Here is a 21499-nt window from a genome sequence, read left to right as displayed (position 1 = left end):
TTTTTACTATCTCACAAATGGTTTAACCATCTGGCATAAGGGTGGTTAGCAATGGTAACCTTAAAAAACTCAGTACTATTTTCGTCAAAAAACTGTTTGTTGTATGGTAAATAAATGGTTTAAGTACTATTTGGCAAAAAGTAACCTTAAATCAAACAGTTCACAAATAGTTTAATATAGTTAAATTTTAATTTTGGGAAATTGAAAAAACGATTTCACAAATAGTTACCATTTCTCAAAGTGTCATTGTATGATCCAATATGGTAATCAAATGGTAATTTTTTATCCGGGAAGATAGCATGATCACTAGGGTGGTCCAAATCCGGGCTTACTCTGGGCTACCCCTGACATCAAAGACCGCCCCATCACTAGACTAAATTTCAAATTTTGAGCTCATTCTGACCACGGGAACCCTTCCCTCTAATCGCTTGAAGTTTGTATGGGAAAAATCGACAACATATCGTCAGCTGTGTGCTATCTTGTGACATAGACCATTTTGGTCGAAAATGAGTTAATGATGACGTTTTGCTATACTTAACAAACACTACAAGATGCTTTAACCCGATTTTGGAAACTCGCTTCCGTTTCCCGGATATCGCGATACACACTTGTGACATAGACCAATTTATCATCAAAATGATCGTGCACACTTGTGACACGTCATACATGTTGTTGGAAAATGTGGAAAAATTTTCTTGTTTTTCACAAATTTATGTTGATACACATTTTCTGAAGGCAATGCAATCTTTTGTTTTTGAAAATATACTGATTAAGTCGGTTAAACTATTGATTTAAGTCTATTTTAGTTTGTATGGAAATTTTGTGTACACTTGTGACACGTAGTACAATTTTACTTTCGAAACACACTTGTGACACGTGCTTTTCAGATTTTTGATTACATAATTTACTGTATCTTTTAACTGGTGTAACCAAATTAGTTGAAACATGGAGCATTTGTTAAGCGATAGTATACGAACCGATTGCTTCAAAAAGTTTGGCTCTACCATTCATAGTTTTGCAAATATTTATCATCAAACTTTAAAAATCGATTTTCTCGAAAAGTACTAAATGGTCGTTGTCACAAGATAGCACACAACTGACGATATATGGAGAATAGCAACTGTTTCAGTTGTTTACTTGTGGAAGGCGCAATAACTATCCAATTTTTCCCAATTCTTAGAATTAAGGTTTTCATTAAATTTGGTAAAACTTTCCCGAAGAAAACTTATTTTTAGGATTTTTTGCAAAAAAGTTATTAGCCTCCAAAAATGAACTTTTCCATTCGGACGGCTCTAAGGGCTTACAAAGAAACAATTATTTTAAGCACACGTGTGTGCTAGCTATGCCTGCTTGCCTGCCTGGCATTGCACCTTTTATGTTGTCCCTTTGAACCGACCGGTGTCTTCGGGAAAGTTTTTTCCAAATTTAATGAAGGTCTTAGTTCTAACAATTGATAAGAATTGGACAGTTATTGCGCCTTCCTCAGGTTTGGGTTTCTCCATACATTTTGGCGATTTTTCCCATACAAACTTCAAGCGATTAGAGGGAAGGGTTCCCGTGGTCAGAATGAGCTCAAATTTGGAATTTAGCCTAGTGATGTGTAAATCTTTGATTTCAGGGGCAGCCCCAAGTAAGCCCGGATTTGGACGACCCTAATGATTACCAACGAAGTGCATTAATTTCACCTTGCATGACATGTTAAAGTTTTGAGGAATGATGGTTAAAATTCTGTAACATTCTTCTTCAGAGTGAACGAATTTATTAAATGTCTTCGACAAAATTGTTCCCTGGAATACACAGTAGAAAAAAGTATTTTGGACCTGATTGTTTACCCTCTACAACCCAACCCTGTCTTTAGACGGGCTTCGATCTAAAAAATTGCCAACAATCAAATTAAAATACTAAAAATAAAACAAGAAAACCATAAAACAAGAGAAGTAAAGTTTTTCGTAGAGCAACCTCGGGATCTAAACACAGGGGGGAAAAAAATTGGGCGGTAGAGGGTTAAGCTATTTCAATGAAAATTTTATCGGTTTAAGATTTGTAATCACACTTTTTTTTTGTAATACCGGTTTATGATTTGAAATTACACTTTTTTTGTTACAGAAATTCATGACAGATTTTGTGTAAAAAAATGTAATTGTACATTAGCAACTGGTGCTATAATTTTTTTTTCTATGTAATCAATCTTTTTAGACTTTAATTTAGGTATAAATGCAGGAAAATAAGAACGCCCCAGCAGCTGGACACCGAGTTGCGGCTGAGGACCAAACGCAAAGGCCAGCAGAGCCAACCAAGACCCCTACACAATCCCCCTTCCCTTCCCACGCCTTGTCTTTAACATCAATCCCTTCCCTACTAACCCCGAGTAGGCCGCGGGTAATCGGCTCCCCTTCCACTAACATTTACACACAAGATCCTCTGTAATTATTAAGTCAAATGTAATTACAAAAGCCGACTCGGTCCTAACCAGGTCCCAGTACCGAAAAGGACCTAATAAAAATAATTTTTTGAAAAAAAAAAAAAATAAATGCAGGAAAAATTAAAAAAATTAAATAAAACATTATCAAATTTATATTTAGCAAATTGATTTAAAAATAACAAAAAAACATATTAAAAGCATCGCACTTGAATAATTTTAATCCTTGATAACGAAAATGTTCTATCCTTTATTTATAGTTCACATATGGCGGTACGACCTCTTCTTTTTGGTTATGTCTGCCAAGATTTTTTTTATAAAAAAAAAGAATTTAAAATGGAATGTTAAAAAGCTTTGTCTAAAAACCGAAAAAAGCCTGTTTAATAAAACTTCTGCCATTTTCCGTTTAATAACTTTAATCAATCTATAGACAGTTTTACAAATCGTTGCATCAACTACTATTTTCAAATTTATTTTATATGTAAACCAAATTTTGCAATCAACGGAAAATCATCAGTATGAAATTATGAAACTATCCAAAAACGAATACCTAATTAAAACAATTCAACAGTTTAAGAATGTTTTAATTTTTATTTGCTTTTTCGAGCTTGGATCCTGTTTATAAGTTGTAAATTTTTTTTTCTTTCATGGTTTCAATAAGATTTATATCAAATCAATTAAACAGCAATTCCTCACGGAAACAGCACGATTCGAAAAAAAGTTCGATTTTTGTTTGACCGTTAGGGTGACCTAGGCCGTGTTCCTGTGGTCCGAAAAATTGCGATTTTCGATGATTTTCTGAAGCCATTTTTTTCAAAAAACCATAACTTCGCGTCATTTCAACCGATTATAGCTGTCTACGACGCAAATAATAGGAGATTGTTGCATGTTTCAATTACGATAATTTTAGTCCCATTTTTGAAGTGTCACAAGAAATAAGTAAACGCATAGATTTCGGTAAATTTTGCCGAATTTTTAACTGCAGAACAATTAGGTAAACTGAAAGTAGTTTTGGTCTCGATAAATAAAATTACATTCAATTGGATATAGTACAATTTACGGGCTGGTTTGGTTTGTTCTTGTGATTCGAATGGAAAACAAGTGGATTTTGCATGTGTGGATTTTCGAAGGCGGCTGAGTTTGTTTGAAGAAAAGTGAAATTCAACGCCTCCCCATAGGGGGAGGGCGGTTTTCTACTTTTAAAGCACCGACACAGGGTTGAAGTGCACCACGAAAGTCGACGTCGCTGTCATCTTCATCGCTGCAATTTGGTGAGTTCGTTTCATGCTTTTGTCTTTTTGTAATTTTTCGTTTCATTTTCGTTGTATCGCTGTTTATATTCGATTGTAAGAAGTGGGACCTCGCGGTTACTCTTCATCGTGTTTTTCGGGGCCTTTTAAATATGCTGATTAATCACATTACACTAAAAAATGTTAACTAAGTATGCTTTTTGAATCGATCGTTTTAATGAAACATCTAAATCCTACGTTCAAAATAAAACAAATGAGTGAATAATGAATGTTTCCTCCTTATCGCTGTAAGAGTTTAAAATCAATATAACAATTATGCGTTAAATCATTTACAACCTCGAATTTCGCTTAAACATATAATAATTTAAAGGAAGATATAAACATCTCTCTACTCTTACAGTTGATAGAATGAGTTTAACAACAGACATGTTAAAACTGTGATTAATCAGCATTGCTTTTACCTGAGAAAATGGTTGGTTTAGTAATACGACAGTCAATTTAATCATGAACGGCTTCGTCGCGTTGTTTCTGCCGTGGTTTAAAATATAAAAAATATAAATAATGCATCTTTAACACTATACAATCCCAAGTATAAGCTTAATAATAAAAAACTAACTCTACTTGATTCGCCCGCAATACCTTTCGGGGTATATCCTAGGGTTCTACCTCTCCTACTAACATTGAGTCCAAAACCTCCCTACAAACATCTATACCACTAAGGTGACGAAGGGGTCCCTGCGCACTTTAGATAGGTGTTTACTAACATTCCTTCATTTCCCCGAGGATAGCTTGGACCCGGCGTGGACCCCCTTATGCCCTGGGCTGTATTACACACTCATCAAAAGATGAAGACATGGTATCTCCCGTGTTGGATTATTGTTCCGGATGAGGGTCTAACACAACCAGACCAAACAGTGGGATAAGCGTTGTGGAGCCTTCCGGTGGTGGGGCGTCCTCCAAATGCTAATGCTAATGCTAATGCTAACAATTAGGTAAATTGAAAATTTCCGAATTCGGTAAAAAATTTCCGAATTCGGTAAAAAAAATACCGAAATTTGGTAATAAAATTCATTATTGTTCATCGTACAACCAAAATTCGGTTGTACTCGGTTTTACCAACGGACCACCGTGCAGCAGTGCATAATTTACCGCTACATTGCAAAAACATTTTCTCGCACCCAGAATGGTCCCTTCAAAAATGACATGTTCTTAATTGGAAGTTGATAAACGCATAATTGATCAAATAATCAAGACGCCGCACCTTTCTCTCGTGGTCACTCCATACACAAACACTGGTTAGTGGGCACTAATGAGCCTAATTATGGCCATCCTTATCATCAACGTTAATTTCGACCTGATGCTGCAGGTGAACGTGCATAATTAGCACCCAAAAAAAAACGGGTAATTTTCGTGTTCTCACGGGTGTAGTATGGGCCACGTGATAAAAGAACGCGGTAAAAGTGCGACCCCGCGATATCGAATGTTGTACATCAACCTGCGCAGACTTTTATTTTATTTTTGGCACTTGCCCAGAATTCCAGCCCCAAATTAAGGTTTTGTTTTACGCCTCAATTTGGAAAGGGAAAGAACCGAAATTTAACCTTTCCCTTGGGTGGTTTCAACGGGCGTTTGATTTATTGGGTTCGTAAAAAAAAGATTGCGCCGTAATAAATGGAAATTTTATACATTTTTGACAAGTAAAAGGACGGCGTATCAATTTCCCATTCGAGAAAGGGGTGAATGCCCTGCAATTTAGAATGTACCAAAGTCCTTAAAAATAAAACAATTGCGAACCAAAAACACAAAGGTGATTGCAAGAATCTTTCCACGGGAGAGGCTTCCTTTCACTTTGAACTTGACACTGCACAGTACACTGTGGGGCGATATCGAATAAAAATGTGTAACGAAATAACTTTATTCGATATAACGGGTTTGCAATTGAAAGGTTGAAAAACTTGTATTTTTTTGGCCTCTCTAGATAATTGTAATGATCATAAGAAATTGGAGATAAATGCAGCTAATGTGCGAGGTGAATAAAACACGCAATATTTCCTTTCTTTTTTAAAAGGTTATGGACAACTTTCAACAGGTTTCAACAACTTTAATATCACAAACGATAATGGAATCAATTTCACTGACTGGAATGACTGGAAAAAGCTTACGTTTAAAAAGGAATTCCGCAGCTCGACTTCATTTTAACGGAACTTTTTCTTCACTGTTTTTATCATCCAAAATTGAAATTATGTTTGGTCGATAAACGTTTTCATTCAATTTGGCAAAATGAATGCGTGAAATGGGCAATTTTGACTTAAGTCCGGATGATTGTAAAAAGAGTTTTTTTTTAGATTACCTGTAATGCTATTGTCGTTAAAAGACTTTTCTTATTAGCCCTAAGACTGCAGATCTGGCAAAATAGACGAATGTTATGTATTTTTAAATATTAATTATACAATATTCTTCTAAGATCTATCATCCAGAACTAGCAGTGAAGCAATAATATGGTCGGATTACTGAATGAACGCAGTCACAAAAAAGAAAATAAAGCCTAAATAAGGCTGGTTCAAATTTTATTTAAATTTTTGTAATCCCCCCCCCTCCCCCCATCAAAGTCAGCACGAAAAATCAAAGGGCAAAAAAATGTTTATTTAAAAAACACTATAAAATTTCAATGGAAATTTAAGTGCAATTAGCTGAAATAAATTTGAAATGCATTCCCCTGCGTTTAGAATTATTTTAAGCATGTTTTGGTTAATTAAACAATCTTTTTAATTTATGAAAGTTTTCGATGTTTAGTAAGGCAAAAAAAATATTTTTCATAAAAATTGTGAGGATTTGGCTATTTTTTTGATTTTTTTTTATATTTTTTTATTACAAATCGGAGGTTCGTTTGTCAATTTCTCTTGACAGAGGGGCGATACGAACCCTTCCATTTTTGAACATGCGAAGAAAAAGGTTTATTTTTTTCAATAATTTGCAACCTGAAATGGTGACGATCTGGAAATTTGATCTCAGAAGGACTTTTATGTAAAATAGGACGCTCGGCATAATCAAAATTCTTTAAAAAAAACGTTTTTTTCATCAAACAATAAAAAAAGAAAAATAGTTTTAATAACTCTGTTTTTTTTCGTTACTTCACTGTAAAAATATTTAGAACAGGTAGTTTCAAAAAAAAAAATGATGCACTCTTTGAACCTCCATTAACCCAGAAGGGTAATTTTTTTTTTTCATTTAGAACAAAATTTTTCTTAATGGAATTTCGTGTTTTTTTGTAACTTTACATGATTATTTTTTAAAGTGTTACAATGTTCGACAAAGTTGTAGACCAGACAATCACAAAAATTTTGATACATAGACATAAGGAGTTTGCTTGGAACCATCACGAGTAATCGCGATTTTTGGAAAAATAGTTTTGAAAAAGTTGGTCGTCGTTGATCATAGCCGTTCATGGTCACCCACGACTTACACGAACGGCAAAACGAAGAAAATCCAAAAAGTAACGTAAAATCGTGATAATTCGTGATGGTTACAAGCAAACCCTTTATGTTTAAACTTCTTTTTTTGTGATTGTTCGCTCTACAACTCACTTAAACATTATTACACTCTTAAAAAATAACCTTGCAAAATTAGAAAAACACGAAATTTTAAAATGAAAAATAATATTAAAAATTAAAAGTACCCTTCTGAGTTTATGCAAATTCGAAAGGTACATTATAGTTGCATTCAAATGATATTTAAAAAAATAATACAGATAAACTTTTTTTTGTATTTTTTAACTCCATCAAATCGGGGGTCCAATTTTACATAATAGTCCCTCTGACACCAAATTTCCAACTCATCAACATTTCAGGCTGCAAACTATTGAAAAATAAGTATTTTTTTCACATGTTCAAAAATGAAAGGAGTTGTACTGCTCCTCCGTCAAGAGATAACGAATAACTAACTTAATCCACCTATGTGCCTGGGGCCTTCCTCACTTTTTTCAAATAGATACAGTTAAACCTCTTTTTACGCGGTGGCATTACGCTTTTTATTTCGTCGATTTCTCTTAAACCGTATAGTATTTTTGCAAGCTTCAAAAAGCGTTTAGCAGATCTGAACAAAACCTACAAAATTCATTCAAAATATTGCAAAAATGTTGCGTCATTCCAGGGAAATCGACAAATTAGTAAAACGTAACGCATCGCGTAAAAAGAGGTTTCTCTGTATTCGCAAATATGCAATCTCTTATAATGGCTGAAAAGTTTCAAAGATTACCTAAGTAACGATGGGTCGGATGATGGATCCGGACATAGTTTACAAACGAGTAAGTGAGATCCAGCTTCTGAAAAGTACATAAGTATCATAACTTGAGACAGGGTTGCCAGATCTTCAATGTTTTGGACTCGATTGAAAGGTCTTTCAATCACCTAACTAACGATGTAACAGGTTCCAACCGGAAACGATGAACTGAGCTGATGTCAATTGTTGGCCAATTGGAACCGGCTTCGTTGCCCCGTAGAAGTTAACCATGACAATTATTTTTTCAGGATGATGATGATGATGCCTTGTAGTTTTGTATAATGTCCGGCATTGTTCTGTGGAAAAGTTTTTGTTATATTGACCAAAAACCCACAAAGGAGGGCTGAGGTGCCCCGCCGCAATTCGGAACATATCCGGTAAAAATGGACATTTTTTTTCCCCCAGCTGAATGTTGAAAATATAGACAAATCTGGATCTTTTACAACCAGAAGCATCGAACTTTGTCAAGTCTACCAAATGTTATAAGATTATTAAGAAAAAATAGGGGTCAAATGACTACCCGAGCGTTTGAATGTTAAAAATCAAAAACATATTTTGATAATGTGAAGCTTGAATATTGTTCAAGTGAATAATCTGAATCCATGAAAAAGTAAATTTATTTTATTCGACTTAACTTGGCTTTTTAGCTAATTGAATTAATGCAGTAAAAAGTATTTATCCCCAATTTATTTTATTTTTCAAGCGTAAATAAATTAAAAGCTGCAGCACTTGAGATAATTATCTCACAAAAAAAATCGCACAATCCACCGCCCAGCAGCACGCGCCTCTTACTTAATGAAACCAGTTGGACTCGAAATAACGGATTCCGCACTTCAAGTTCAAGACGATCGTTACTTTCCATGCAAGAAGCCACAGGCCAGCTGTGCCGCAAAGCAATGAAAAAGATTCCGCAAATAATGTGATAATCGTTCCGACGAAAATAAGAGACATCAGTGAAATGCTAAACGATAAATGATACCAATCTCTGATCTCGTTTCGCGAGACGGACTTTTGATTGAAGAAAAGGAATCGTTTCGATGCACTTGAAAGTGGGTTTTCTGAATCGCCAAATCCAATTTCCTTTCATATTTTATTCCCGTTAGTGGGGATACATTTTGACGATTCCTTTTCAAGGGACCCCTTGCGGGAAAGTTGTCCTGGCCGGAATTGTCCTGCCGGTTATGCTAATTGGGGCGCAACTGGCAACTTGATAGTTAATTATTATTTTCAAAGGGGCTCCCCTTAATGTTGAATGATCGAAAGAGTCATTTGTTTCACGATGTGATAAGTGCAGGCCGGGCATCGGGTTCACACGAGGGCACATTTTCGGGGGCTAAGAATTTCGGTGAAAGGCGGCCTTTCACCTTGGGCAGAACAACAGGAGAGTGGCATCTTCTGCTTGGTGCGCTCCTGTGGAAAGTCTGGGAAAGTAACCGGGAACGTGGTTTCAACGGGATATTCGATAACCCCTCCGGGCGTGACCCGAAATGTGTTTTATTTCGACACGGATGAATTTGCGGGATTGTTACTTTTGAAAAATTATCTGCAGAGGAAAAGTTCTCAAGAGAAACAACTTTTACCGCGAATATTTTTTCTGTGGATGGTTTAACAGTAAATTTCAAAAAAAAAAATTATGAACGTGTAAGTGCTTGCTGACTTTTTAACATTAATTTGGATTAAAAAACAGAAAATATTGATACTAATTGACATAATTTCTAGAATACTTAACATTTCAATCTTATTGGAAATGACTTTTAAATAAGCGATGTATAATAAAATATGACTTTCTTTGAGCAATTGCTATCAATGCTCCAGTCCTAAAAGTGTTTTTTTGTTTTAATTCTAGTTAGGTTGCAAATATTTTTCAAAATTTATGGTTTCTTCAAATTTTATATTTTTTCAAATCTCAAACTGAGGTGGAATATTGAAAGTTTTAGAAAACATTAAAATCGAATTGCATTGTCGGATTTACTGATCAATTTGTTTAGCCTGAGTAAATTAAAAAAAAGATTTTAAATTACAGAAATACTTGAAGTGTATTCATATTTATGTATTTTTTTCTTTTAAAAAATGTTGAGTTCAGCTAACTTGGAATCAGCTCAACAAAAATAAACTAACAAATAACATTGAACAGAAAAAAATATTTGATGCATCTGGTTTTTGTTCTATTTTGAATACTTCATCTAACGAATAATATTACAGCACTGGAAACTTTCAAAAAACTTCCATCATTTATGGATTTACTGTTTATAACGGTACTTTGAAGAATTTCCAGTGAAATTTCTAAAATTATTAAATCAGCATTTGCACCCTAATATGTACCCAATTCAAAACATTGTACCCTAATTTTTTTAAAGCAATTCCAATTTATGCTTAATTCATAATGTTTACATTTAGGCTTCCCGCAAAAAAAAAATCAAAAATAACTAAAATACTGTTTTGTTAAAGTTTTTTTTCAGTCTTTGTTCGATTTGATTTATTTTTCTTAAAAAAATCCCAAAACCAAACCAAAAAAAATAATATTACAAAAATTCTTCAAAATTGTTTAAAATTTATTGTACAATTTTTTTTCACTGACATTTTTGATTTTTGGTATTTTTTTATGTCATAGGGAAAAAATCAATAAAATCAGTATCGACATGATAATGATATATTTACCCCTTTAACAATTTCACAAACTTCATTATCTACTGGAATGCCCAGTTGCCAGTGCCAATCACACATTTTTTTGAGAAAAGGATTTTCTTTTTATATTTGAAAAAGTTTAGTTTTAAAGTATGAGATATTGCTTTTTTACAACACAAATTGAAATTTTCAAACTCAATTTTTTTACATAATTTTCACGTTTCACCCCTTCTCATTTGTCATTTTTGCATTTCTGCTAGCAAGTCGGCAATTGGCGCGTTTTTTTTAAATTTTGACCTGGATTATGCTTTATTTACTGAAAAAAAAAATGCTTCTTTCATTTTATATAATTTATATTTTTTTATATTTGGTTTATTTCAAATTTAAAAAAAAAAAACTGAAATTCATCGCTTTGCACGTTTCTGGAGAACGGGTTTTTTGTTTTTTTCATAATGAGGAAATAATTAAATTGCCTGCAATCGCCTTCATGGTGGCAAGTAGTAATTTGACGTAATAACATTAATTTTTATTTAACCGCTTCCTCAGCTCCTCTACAGATTGGTGAATGTGCTCCACTTGCTCTCGAAAGTGATTTATTTTCTGTGCACTTTTGACCTTATCCCTTAATTCTGCTCCCAAATCGCCATACTTTTGTCGAATTTGTTCCGCCTGCCTGTCATATTTTTGTACCGTTTCTTCCTGAAAAAATGACGAGGCGCAAATTTCTTCCTTTTTAATGATATGGCTCGACACTTGATGCAACGTTTCACGATCAATGAAGGCAAATTTTTCATCACTCCCCATCACAATAACGATCAAACTGAAAACTATAATCAAATCTCTCAAAAACCACATCCTAATCGCTAATCCCACCCCTAATAACAGCCCGTTGCTCGTTCAGTAGCTCCCGGATCAGATCCACGTTGAAGCGCCCTGTTGCCCTGTCCACCAGGTGGCTCCGGATGTACTGCTGGACCACCCGGGACCGGTTGGAGATGATCAGCGGACGCAGGTTCAAGCGCTGCAACGTCGGAACATCTTTGGAGTTGCTGCGACCCAGCGGATTCTGGGGGGATGCTGTGCGTTCGCGAACTTTTATCTGGACCGACTCTTGAATTAATGCTCCGGAAGTGATTTGGATGCTGACGCTGATGATTACAGTCAGGATAAATAGTGCAAGTGGGCCTTTTGGAGCCATTTTGGGACAAAGGATGATAGGTAAATTTATTGGAACCAGCTTTTTATATCGATGAGACGTTAAGCATCGATCAATGACTTTCACTAATAAGATGTTTTCATAATTTCTCGAGAATACAAAAATGAAGCTGTAAATAATTCGAGTGTACTTTTAAAATGGTCATATTAAATGTTTTATCGATGATCTTTGAAAAAATCAATGCAACAATAAAGATGTTAAATTTCTTGCCGATTTATTGATAGGCCTGAGCCTTATTCTGAACAGTTTTAAACATATTTCTTAATCGGTAGTTTTGAAGCTGTAAAACATATAAATAACACAATCTTATTGTTGACTGTTATTCTGGAGTCAAATATAAATTATGAAAATAATTGCCTTGAATGTTCAATTATTTTCAACAGTTAAAACTGATTTTAAACTATACACACTTAAAAAAATCACATAACATAAAACGAATGATTTTTTTTAATGCCCAGGGTTTTTCTCTTTTATAGAAATGAAAACAAACTCGAAAATATTTATACTCTCCAGTTAGGACGATGCAAACATTCTTAAAGTTTATATCTAGGGTATCGGGACTCAGCGGAAGAATCGGGACAGCTAAGTTTGCAGATGAAAATTTTTAACACTGGACTTTTGGAAATATTTTGAGGGGAGCAAAACAATTAAAAATAATTGTTGCAGGGAAAAAAAGGACAATTTATGATTTTTTTTTTAAGCAAGGCAGGAATTAACGTACAGGTTTTGAAAAGAATAATCTTTAAACTGAAAAGTTTAGAGGAATAAGACTAGTGAAATGAAGAAAATAGAAAACTTTCCAGCTTTATAAAACAAATACTTTGAAAAATAAGAACAAAATTTGCATGTATTAAAATTCATTTTTTAATTAATTGAGGCCGTTAATATCATTTTTCAAAATTTAAGTCTCCTTCAAAATTGGTCCGAAAAATCAGATGGCAATTTTTTCGTAAATTTAGAAATTTTCGATGGCAATAGACCTGAAAACAATTTGAAATAAATTTTCTTGCGTATAAAATCTTATTTTACAAGTCTGGAATACAATGAATAGTCATTAAAAACCATCTTAGAATAAAATTAAATACCATTGGACCCATCGGAACCGGTTCCACTGATCTCCGGTGACCACATCCGGAACCACAATAGGAAACAGCGTAAAATAGTCATGCGACGTATCAAACTTCTTGATTTTGGATGGAGAGTATCTTTAAAATGTATTTTTGCCTCCTTGACCCAGGTTCTCCGGCGGCCACATCCAAAGACCATATTTGGCAAACATCTGCAACCACTCTTGCGACATATCAAACTTCATGTATTTAAAAGAAGAGTGTACATCTTATGTCCCCATGCAAAATCTGAAAGTTTGATACGTTGCCTGAATAGTAGCCTGTCCCATTTTGAGGTCATGTCGAGGAATTTCAGGTGCTCACTTCTTAAATGATAGATTATGATGTTAGGAACAATGTTTTCTTAGACAAGAAAAAATAATAAAATACTTTCTCGCACCCCCTAGTCGATTTACTAAAAAAAGTCACTTTTTTGAACAAATTTTCTAAAATCGCTTGGAATCAATACAAAAACTGCTTCGATCAGGTGTGTATTATCTTCAAACGATAGGTTTTTGTCCATAGATTAAGATGCACTATCAATATTGGACCAAAATTTAAGTTTTTGGACTCTCCCAGGCGGATTTGTGTCGAAAAAATCGCATTTTTTCGAAACTTTTTTCAGAAATGTTCATTTAATTTAGGGTAGCCTATTTTTCCCAGTGAAACCAATGCATGCAGCTTGTAGAAAATTTCATGGCGAACATTTTTCCTTCTGAGAAAATCCAATTTCGACACTCCAGAGCCGAGATATTTGTGTTTTAGTGAGGAAAAAAGAGGCAATTTTCAAAATTTCTCAAAATTCAGAAGCAAGGCCTACTAATTACACGATGTAGCAAGCATATGTCTCAAAGGTCAGGGTATGCTTTTTTATAGTAATTTTGGCCGCTGAATCCGAATCTGAAATCAAATTTCGTGTAAACAGTGATGTTTTGGAGCTACACCCTTTCGGAATGTTATTTGCGTGTTTGAGAGGCAGTTTTTGTAAATATTGCTCGGTTTGTTCTAGAGCTCGTATCGAGGTGCTCCGATTTGGATGAAACTTTCAGCGTTTGTTTGTCTATACATGAGATGAACTCATGCCAAATATGAGCCTCTACGACAAAGGGAAGTGGGGTAAAACGGCATTGAAGTTCGAGGTCCAAAAAACATAAAAAATCTTAAAATTGCTCGCATTTTAGTAAAACTTCATCAATTCCAACTCTCTTTGATGCATTCGAAAGGTCTTTTGAAGCACTTCAAAATGAATGAGCCATAGACATCCAGGATTGGTTTAACATTTTCTCATAGCTTTTGCAAATTACTGTTAGAAATGGTTTTTTTTAAACCTCAATATCTTTTTGCAACAGTCAGCAACACCCATACTCTTTTAGTTCAAAAGTTAGGGAATTTCATGGACTATAAGCCTACGGTAATAACTTTTTGGCCAATCGCAGTTTTCCTCATAGTTTTTCGATTTTTCTAGAACAAACATTTTACAACGTTAGTTATTGTCCCATAGCGGCTGTTTTTAGTCTAACTTTTGTCATATTCGAAATCCTCGGAAAATTCAAACTTCAATGCCCGTTTTTACCCCACTTCCCTTTGTCGTAGAGGCTCATATTTGGCATGAGTTCATCTCATGTATAGACAAACAAACGCTGAAAGTTTCATCCAAATCGGAGCACCTCGATACGACCTCTAGAACAAACCGAGCAATATTTACAAAAACTGCCTCTTAAACACGCAAATAACATTCCAAAAGGGTGTAGCTCCAAAACATCACTGTTTACACGAAATTTGATTTCAGATTCGGATTCAGCGGCCAAAATTACTATAAAAAAGCATACCCTGACCTTTGAGACATATGCTTGCTACATCGTGTAATTAGTAGGCCTTGCTTCTGAATTTTGAGAAATTTTGAAAATTGCCACTTTTTTCCTCACTAAAACTCAAATATCTCGGCTCTGGAGTGTCGAAATTGGATTTTCTCAGAGGGAAAAATGTTCGCCATGAAATTTCCTACAAGCTGCATGTATTGGTTTTACTGGGAAAAATAGGCTACCCTAAATTAAATGAACATTTCTGAAAAAAGTTTCGAAAAAATGCGATTTTTTCGACACAAATCCGCCTGGGAGAGTCCAAAAACTTAAATTTTGGTCCAATATTGATAGTGCATCTTAATCTATGGACAAAAACCTATCGTTTGAAGATAATACACACCTGATCGAAGCAGTTTTTGTATTGATTCCAAGCGATTTTAGAAAATTTGTTCAAAAAAGTGACTTTTTTTAGTAAATTGACTAGGGGGTGCGAGAAAGTATTTTATTATTTTTTCTTGTCTAAGAAAACATTTTTCCTAACATCATAATCTATCATTTAAGAAGTGAGCACCTGAAATTCCTCGACATGACCTCAAAATGGGACAGGCTACTGAATAGTTTACGCTGTTTCCTAACGTGGTTCTGGATGTGGCCACTTAAGATCAGTGGAACCGGTTCCGATGAGTCCAATGGCATTTAATATTATTCTAGGTTGTTTTGCATAACTTTCCATGGTAGAAGAAAGCGAATCAGTTTACTATTCTAGAGTTTTTTTTATTAGGTCCTATAAACATATGAAAGACAATAGATTATTGGTCCTTTTTTAAAAAAAACTCTGGAATTGGAAAAATGTGATACTAATTCCAAAATCCGGATCTTCCGGTGGTCTGTACTCCGGCCACCTGTCTGTGCAGTGCGATTTTTCATCAGATTATTGTTCCTCGTGCAAAAATGAAGCTTTTGATGCAAAAAGAATTGATGGTTTGCGCGAAACCATGTTGCGGTGAGTTTTTGGGCCATTTTTTGCATTGATTAATCACAATTTCCAAAACTTTACAAGTCACCAATAAATATCATGACTTGCTGGGAACTATTTTTAGCTAGGGGAAATATACCCATTTTAATCACTCTAAGCCGTTCGACCAATTCCCATCACTTTTGCCGTTTTCCGCTATTAAATCAACATTTTCAGAGGTATCAACTATGGAGAGTTGCTTGCTCACTTTTATTTGAGCTATTTATTGCTTTGAAACAGTCAAAAACACTTTATGAAAGCTGTAATTCATGATCAAAGTGCTGATAGGCCGATAACAGAAATAGGCTGAGAAAGGGTATAGTTCCCCTACATTCAGCCAAAATTAATAGCTTGGAGGGAAAAATCATGCCACTCTGAAATAAAAAAAAAGTACAAAACTGCTATAATCCAGGAATTTTGTCTCCATTCCTTAATAAGTAATTCGCAAAACCCAATTACTGAATAAGGAAAGGATGCAAAATTCCTAGACTAAAGAAATTTTGTACTTACAAAGATGCACGGCGTAGCTGGAGCAAAATATTATTTTGTTTCACCGGCATAAATCAGAAACTGTATAAATCAAAATAATCTATTGGTGACAACATCGTTTTTTTTTTATAGGGTTTTTGATTTTCGGTACGGAGTTATAACTGACTTGGCCTTATAAGTGGATTGATCTAAAACAAATATTTTTGTTAGTACATTTGTAGAGAAATCTTCTACCTTTAAAACTCTTTTTTTTAAATTTTGTTAATCTAGATGAAGAGCGAACCATCAAGGTGAAGTTTATTTATTCTTTTGAAAACTTTGTTGTGTGAAATTGTAATAATCGACCACATTTCTAGAGTTTTTAATTTTTATTGTTTTAAGATTTCTTTCGTAGTTGGGAAAATCGGAAAACACAGTGTTATGGTACAAAAACGCCAAAAATCTCAAAAAGGCTGTAACTTTGGCAAAATCAAATTAAATTTCAAAATGCATCTGAAGGGGCTTAAAAATGCAACAAAATGCCGGGTTAAGAATACCAATTAGTTAAATCTAAAGGCATTTATAGGCGTTTTAGTCAAAAAATACCACAATATTCAAACTCAATTAAAAAACTGAGATGGGTATTAGGATGTAACAAAAATGACTTTTTGGCGGGCATTCAAGGGTTTGTTCTGGTGGGCATACTAAGCCCAAATCCAAAATATGAGCTTGATTGGACGTAACAGGAGCTGGCGCTCCACCCTTCAATTTTAAATGGGATTTAACCCGTAAAAAAAGATTTTTTCAAAATTGTCACTTTTTGAGGCATTTTGGCCACTGAAGCGTTTATTTTCAACATCATTGGCGTGTAGGCCAGATCCTTACGCATCTTTTGATATATATAACATTGAAATTTGGAGCACCCTGGAGCTCGGTACAGACCTTCAAAGTTTGGCAATTTTTCCAAAAATCGGTCCCGGCAAAATCAAATGGCGTCTAGGGCGTCGCGAGGCGCGACGCATATCTTTTTTGCCGGGGACGATTTTTCGAAAAATGCCTAACTTTGAAGGCCTGTACCGAGCTCTAGATTGCTCCAAATTTCAATGTTATATACACCAAAAGATGCGCAAGGATCTGGCCTACACGCCAATGATGTTGAAAATAAACGCTTCAGTGGCCAAAATGCCTCAAAAAGTGACATTTTTGAAAAAATCTTTTTTTAACGGGTTAAATCCCATTTAAAATTGAAGGGCGGAGCGCCAGCTCCTGTTACGTCCAATCAAGCTCATATTTTGGATTTGGGCTTAGTATGCCCACCGGAACAAACCCTTGAATGCCCGCCAAAAAGTCATTTTTGTTCCATCCTAATGGGTATGCTTTGCTCGTGGACTCGCTCTTAAGATTAATTAGCAGGGATTTTCAAAAGTCCCAGGTCAAATTCTGCTGTAATTCCCTCTTCTAGGACTTCCTAAAAGAGACTCCAAGTATCAGCTACAATGAGTTGAGATTAATTTTTGTACAACCATCACAGTTCATTTTTAGATTGTTCTTCAAGAACATTGCACATGAAAAAAATCGATTTATAGAGAGTGTAATTGAAAGTCAATAAAATACAGATCGACGACTATAGTATTTCGGGGAAATGGAACCATGTAAAGTAAAAAAAAGTCATTTTTTGTCACTTTTGCTTAAATTTTGTAATAACTAAATGTTTTTGTTTTTGCTACAAGGCTCCGCCATCTAGACTTCTGTATTTAGATTTTTGTGTCCACCACGGGACTCGATCTAGTGACATCTGGATTGTTAGTCCATAAGCATAACTTCGGATAGTCTCAAATTACTAAAATCAATGATTACTTGGGATTTGTCAGATTTGTCAATTAAGGTTAATGATTAAACAAAACGCAATTAAAACACAGCTCCAACAAAAGTAAAATCCAAAACACAGTTTATTTGACCACATTTACAACGTAATCGAATCGATCATTCCAAAGAAGGTATTATTTTCGTATCAAGCCTTAATCAAATTTGAACTTCCTTACAGCTTCTTGAGACTCTGCAGCGCCTGGTACGCACCACTGTGGACCAACGGGCTCTCACTGCGCTGCTGATCCTTCTTCCGGTAGCTGCTGCTTCCCGAGGTCTGCTGCTGGGGTCGCACGTACTCATCGGTTTGCTTCAGCAGATCGGCGTACGACTTGGTGTTACCAACCTGGACTCCTGCCTGCAGGGCCTCGATGGCGGCCCGCTGCTCCGCCAGCAGCTTCTTGGCGTAGTACATGTTGTACTGCTCCTGGCCGCGCATATCCAGCTTTTTGACCTTCTCGTTCAGATCCTTCAGGCTCTGCTCGATGCCGTCGGCATTGTCGCTCAGCACCTTCAGGTAGTTCTCAATGTCTCGGACGACATTGCGGTACGAGTCACGTGGTGGTTCGGGGCCACTTTGACGGGCCTCCACGTCCTCATCATCCAGGCCGGCAATCGACGGCGACCGGATGCTGCGGTAGAACTCATCTTCGATGGAACCGGCCAGGCACAGCCCGGAAAGGGTGGCCACCAGCAGCACGGACAGGGCAAAACGAGAGCTCATGGTTGAAAGTTTGGACGCAACCGGTCAGATGTGTTCGATTACAGGTATGAAAAGGCTTTAAATGTGGTGACAAGCTGGTTCTTGAGTTTTATATCGTCTTTCACCGTGGGTCGTACTTTTTTCTCCTCTTTTGGTAGAGAATACATTCACTTCTGGAATTCTTCCTCAACCACGGAAGAATACATCGAATGATTTGATAGGCCATCCTTTAGGAGTGAGAGAAGAGAGGTGTGTGTGAGTTGATAACAGAGAAGAAAAGAAGGTAAATTATATTTTGAAAGACTCTCTTCGTCTTAGACGTGCTTTCTTGTCGCACGTGAATTTTTATCCTGAGATTTCCATCAAAACCTAAATATTTTGCACAATGTTGACACTCTACATATGAAATGTAGTGGTGATTAAATTGGGCTATTTTGTTACATTCTGCAATTGCAACAATTGAACAAGCTAATTTTAGTCAAGTCCGTCCACTGTTTGATTTTTTAATGGAACAGATTTCTGTGTAATTTAAAATTTTCCTCTATAATTATGGTAATTTAACATCCTAAACCTTTTAATTGTACTCCTTCCAAACTGGCACAATTTTTTTCCATGTATTTCAAGACAAATGTTTTTGTGTTTGTTTGCATTACGTGCTCTGTTTTTTTTATTTATTCCATATAAAACAATAAAACGCGTTTTTCTTGAAACGTCGTAAAGGACTTGCGACAAGATAGCTTGTTCACGTCAATTTGCAAAATGTGGTGAAGATTTGTAAACTACAGTCCAGACTCAATTATCCGAAGTCCTTGGATTTCACTTCGGATAATCAAATCACAAACAATAATTTGTTGTATTTTTGGTTGTCAACCTTAAGTATCACTCCTTAAGATGAAACGGGACGCCAGTTCTTAGACAACTTATTTTCAACTAAATAGAATTTCTGAACTTGACAAATTGCTTGCTATCGGTTAATTTATCGTCTGCAACACAAATACATTATTTGAGTTAAGGCATTTTCCAGATGCATATATTTTGACGTCTTCCCGTTTCACCTTAACGAGACTAATTGATTGAGAATTTTAAAATCCATGATGGTGGCCAGAAAACGGTGATGAAATTTTGAAAAATGCAATATGTATTTTAATTGGCAATCCAATTTCAATTTGACTAAAATTTTGTCGCTAAACTCAATTTGTAAAAAATACGAAAAAAGCGTGAATGATTTGATTATCTAAAGTCCCATACAAACCTTTCAGATAATCGATCTTCGGATTTTTTTTGGATTTTGATAGTGCATTGATGCATTGATTTATCTTTATAAATGAAATACGACATGTTCTAATAAAGGCAGTACCAACTTGTTAATACCGAGTTGTTTTCCTGACATTGTAATTCTTAAAAATTTTTTTTTATTGTATCCATTGGTATTGAAGCAGTAGCCATAGGATTAGACCCTTATCATTTTTTTTTTTTTTTGATAAACTACAGTAACAAAGCCTATGAAAATATTATACACACATAATTTTTTTTTTAGCGAACTCGGTAATTGAAAAGAGGTAAGCCATCTGTCAAAATGAACAAAATTTTACCGAAAATCGGTAGTAAGATGAACAATAATGAACTTCATTACCGAATTTCGGTAAGATTTTACCAAATTCGGTAGTTTTCAGTTTACGCAACTGTTCAGCAATTGAAAAATCGGTAATATTTACCGAATTCGTTTTTTTTATAAATAGGACCATTGATTGTAATCTGTATTGAATACACTAAATGACGTATATTTCCAGAGTTTTTTTAAGTCCTATAAGCATAAGGAGATGCCATAGCATATCGGACCTTTTTTAAATCCAAATAAATTCTAGATTTTTGCATTTTTGTTCAATCGGAACAGAAGAAGTTAGAATTTGTGGACTACCGATCTGCAAATTTTTTTTAAACAATGTAATGCACGGGTCCCCCACACCCGAGCAGGGGTAAATAACACGGGAATACCAAATTTTGGTATTACTTGGGCAAATAACAGCGACCAAAATGTGCCCTTGGTTGCCCAGTAATAGATGGTAAAATACCATGAAATCATACCAAAAGCTTGTATGTGGAAGGGCACAACAATACCAAACCATGTTATTCCAAAGGTAAAATAATACCACAAAATAAAATCATTTCAATACCAAGTTGAGGTCTTCTGGATTTTTGAACATTGCTTGAATACCAAAACTTGGTATTGTCATGGTTTTAATTTTAGGTATTCCCGCGCCCTAGGAAAATCATATTTTGGTATTCCTGTGGTCTTCCACAAACATGATATTGGTATGATTTCATGGTATTTTACCATCTATTACTGGGCAACCAAGAGCACATTTTGGTCGCTGGTATTTGCACAAGTAATACCAAAATTTGCTATTTTCATACCATTTTTAGTGCAGCAGTTGCAGTTAGTGAAAAAAACGTAAATGATCCTTATGCAACACCCAAATCTACTCACCTGATGATTCCATGTTGTTTTTAGTGATATTCTTCACCACACCGAATGCATTTGTCATTGATGAACGGCTGTACTTGAAGTTCTTGAAGCTTCTGAAAAATAACAAGATTGAAAAATAAGTATTATTAAAATGAAACTGGATTGAAATTCACCAAAATTCAATAATCTGTTGATTGACTCATTTTTCAAAGTATTTGGTTATCCCAACTTAGAGAAATTTCAACGTTTTTGAAAAAAATATTAGTGGGTATATCACAAAAAAA

This window comes from Culex pipiens, chromosome 3 (genome assembly GCF_016801865.2).
Source record: "Culex pipiens pallens isolate TS chromosome 3, TS_CPP_V2, whole genome shotgun sequence".
Lineage (NCBI taxonomy): Eukaryota > Metazoa > Arthropoda > Insecta > Diptera > Culicidae > Culex > Culex pipiens.
This window is presented reverse-complemented; position numbering follows the sequence as displayed.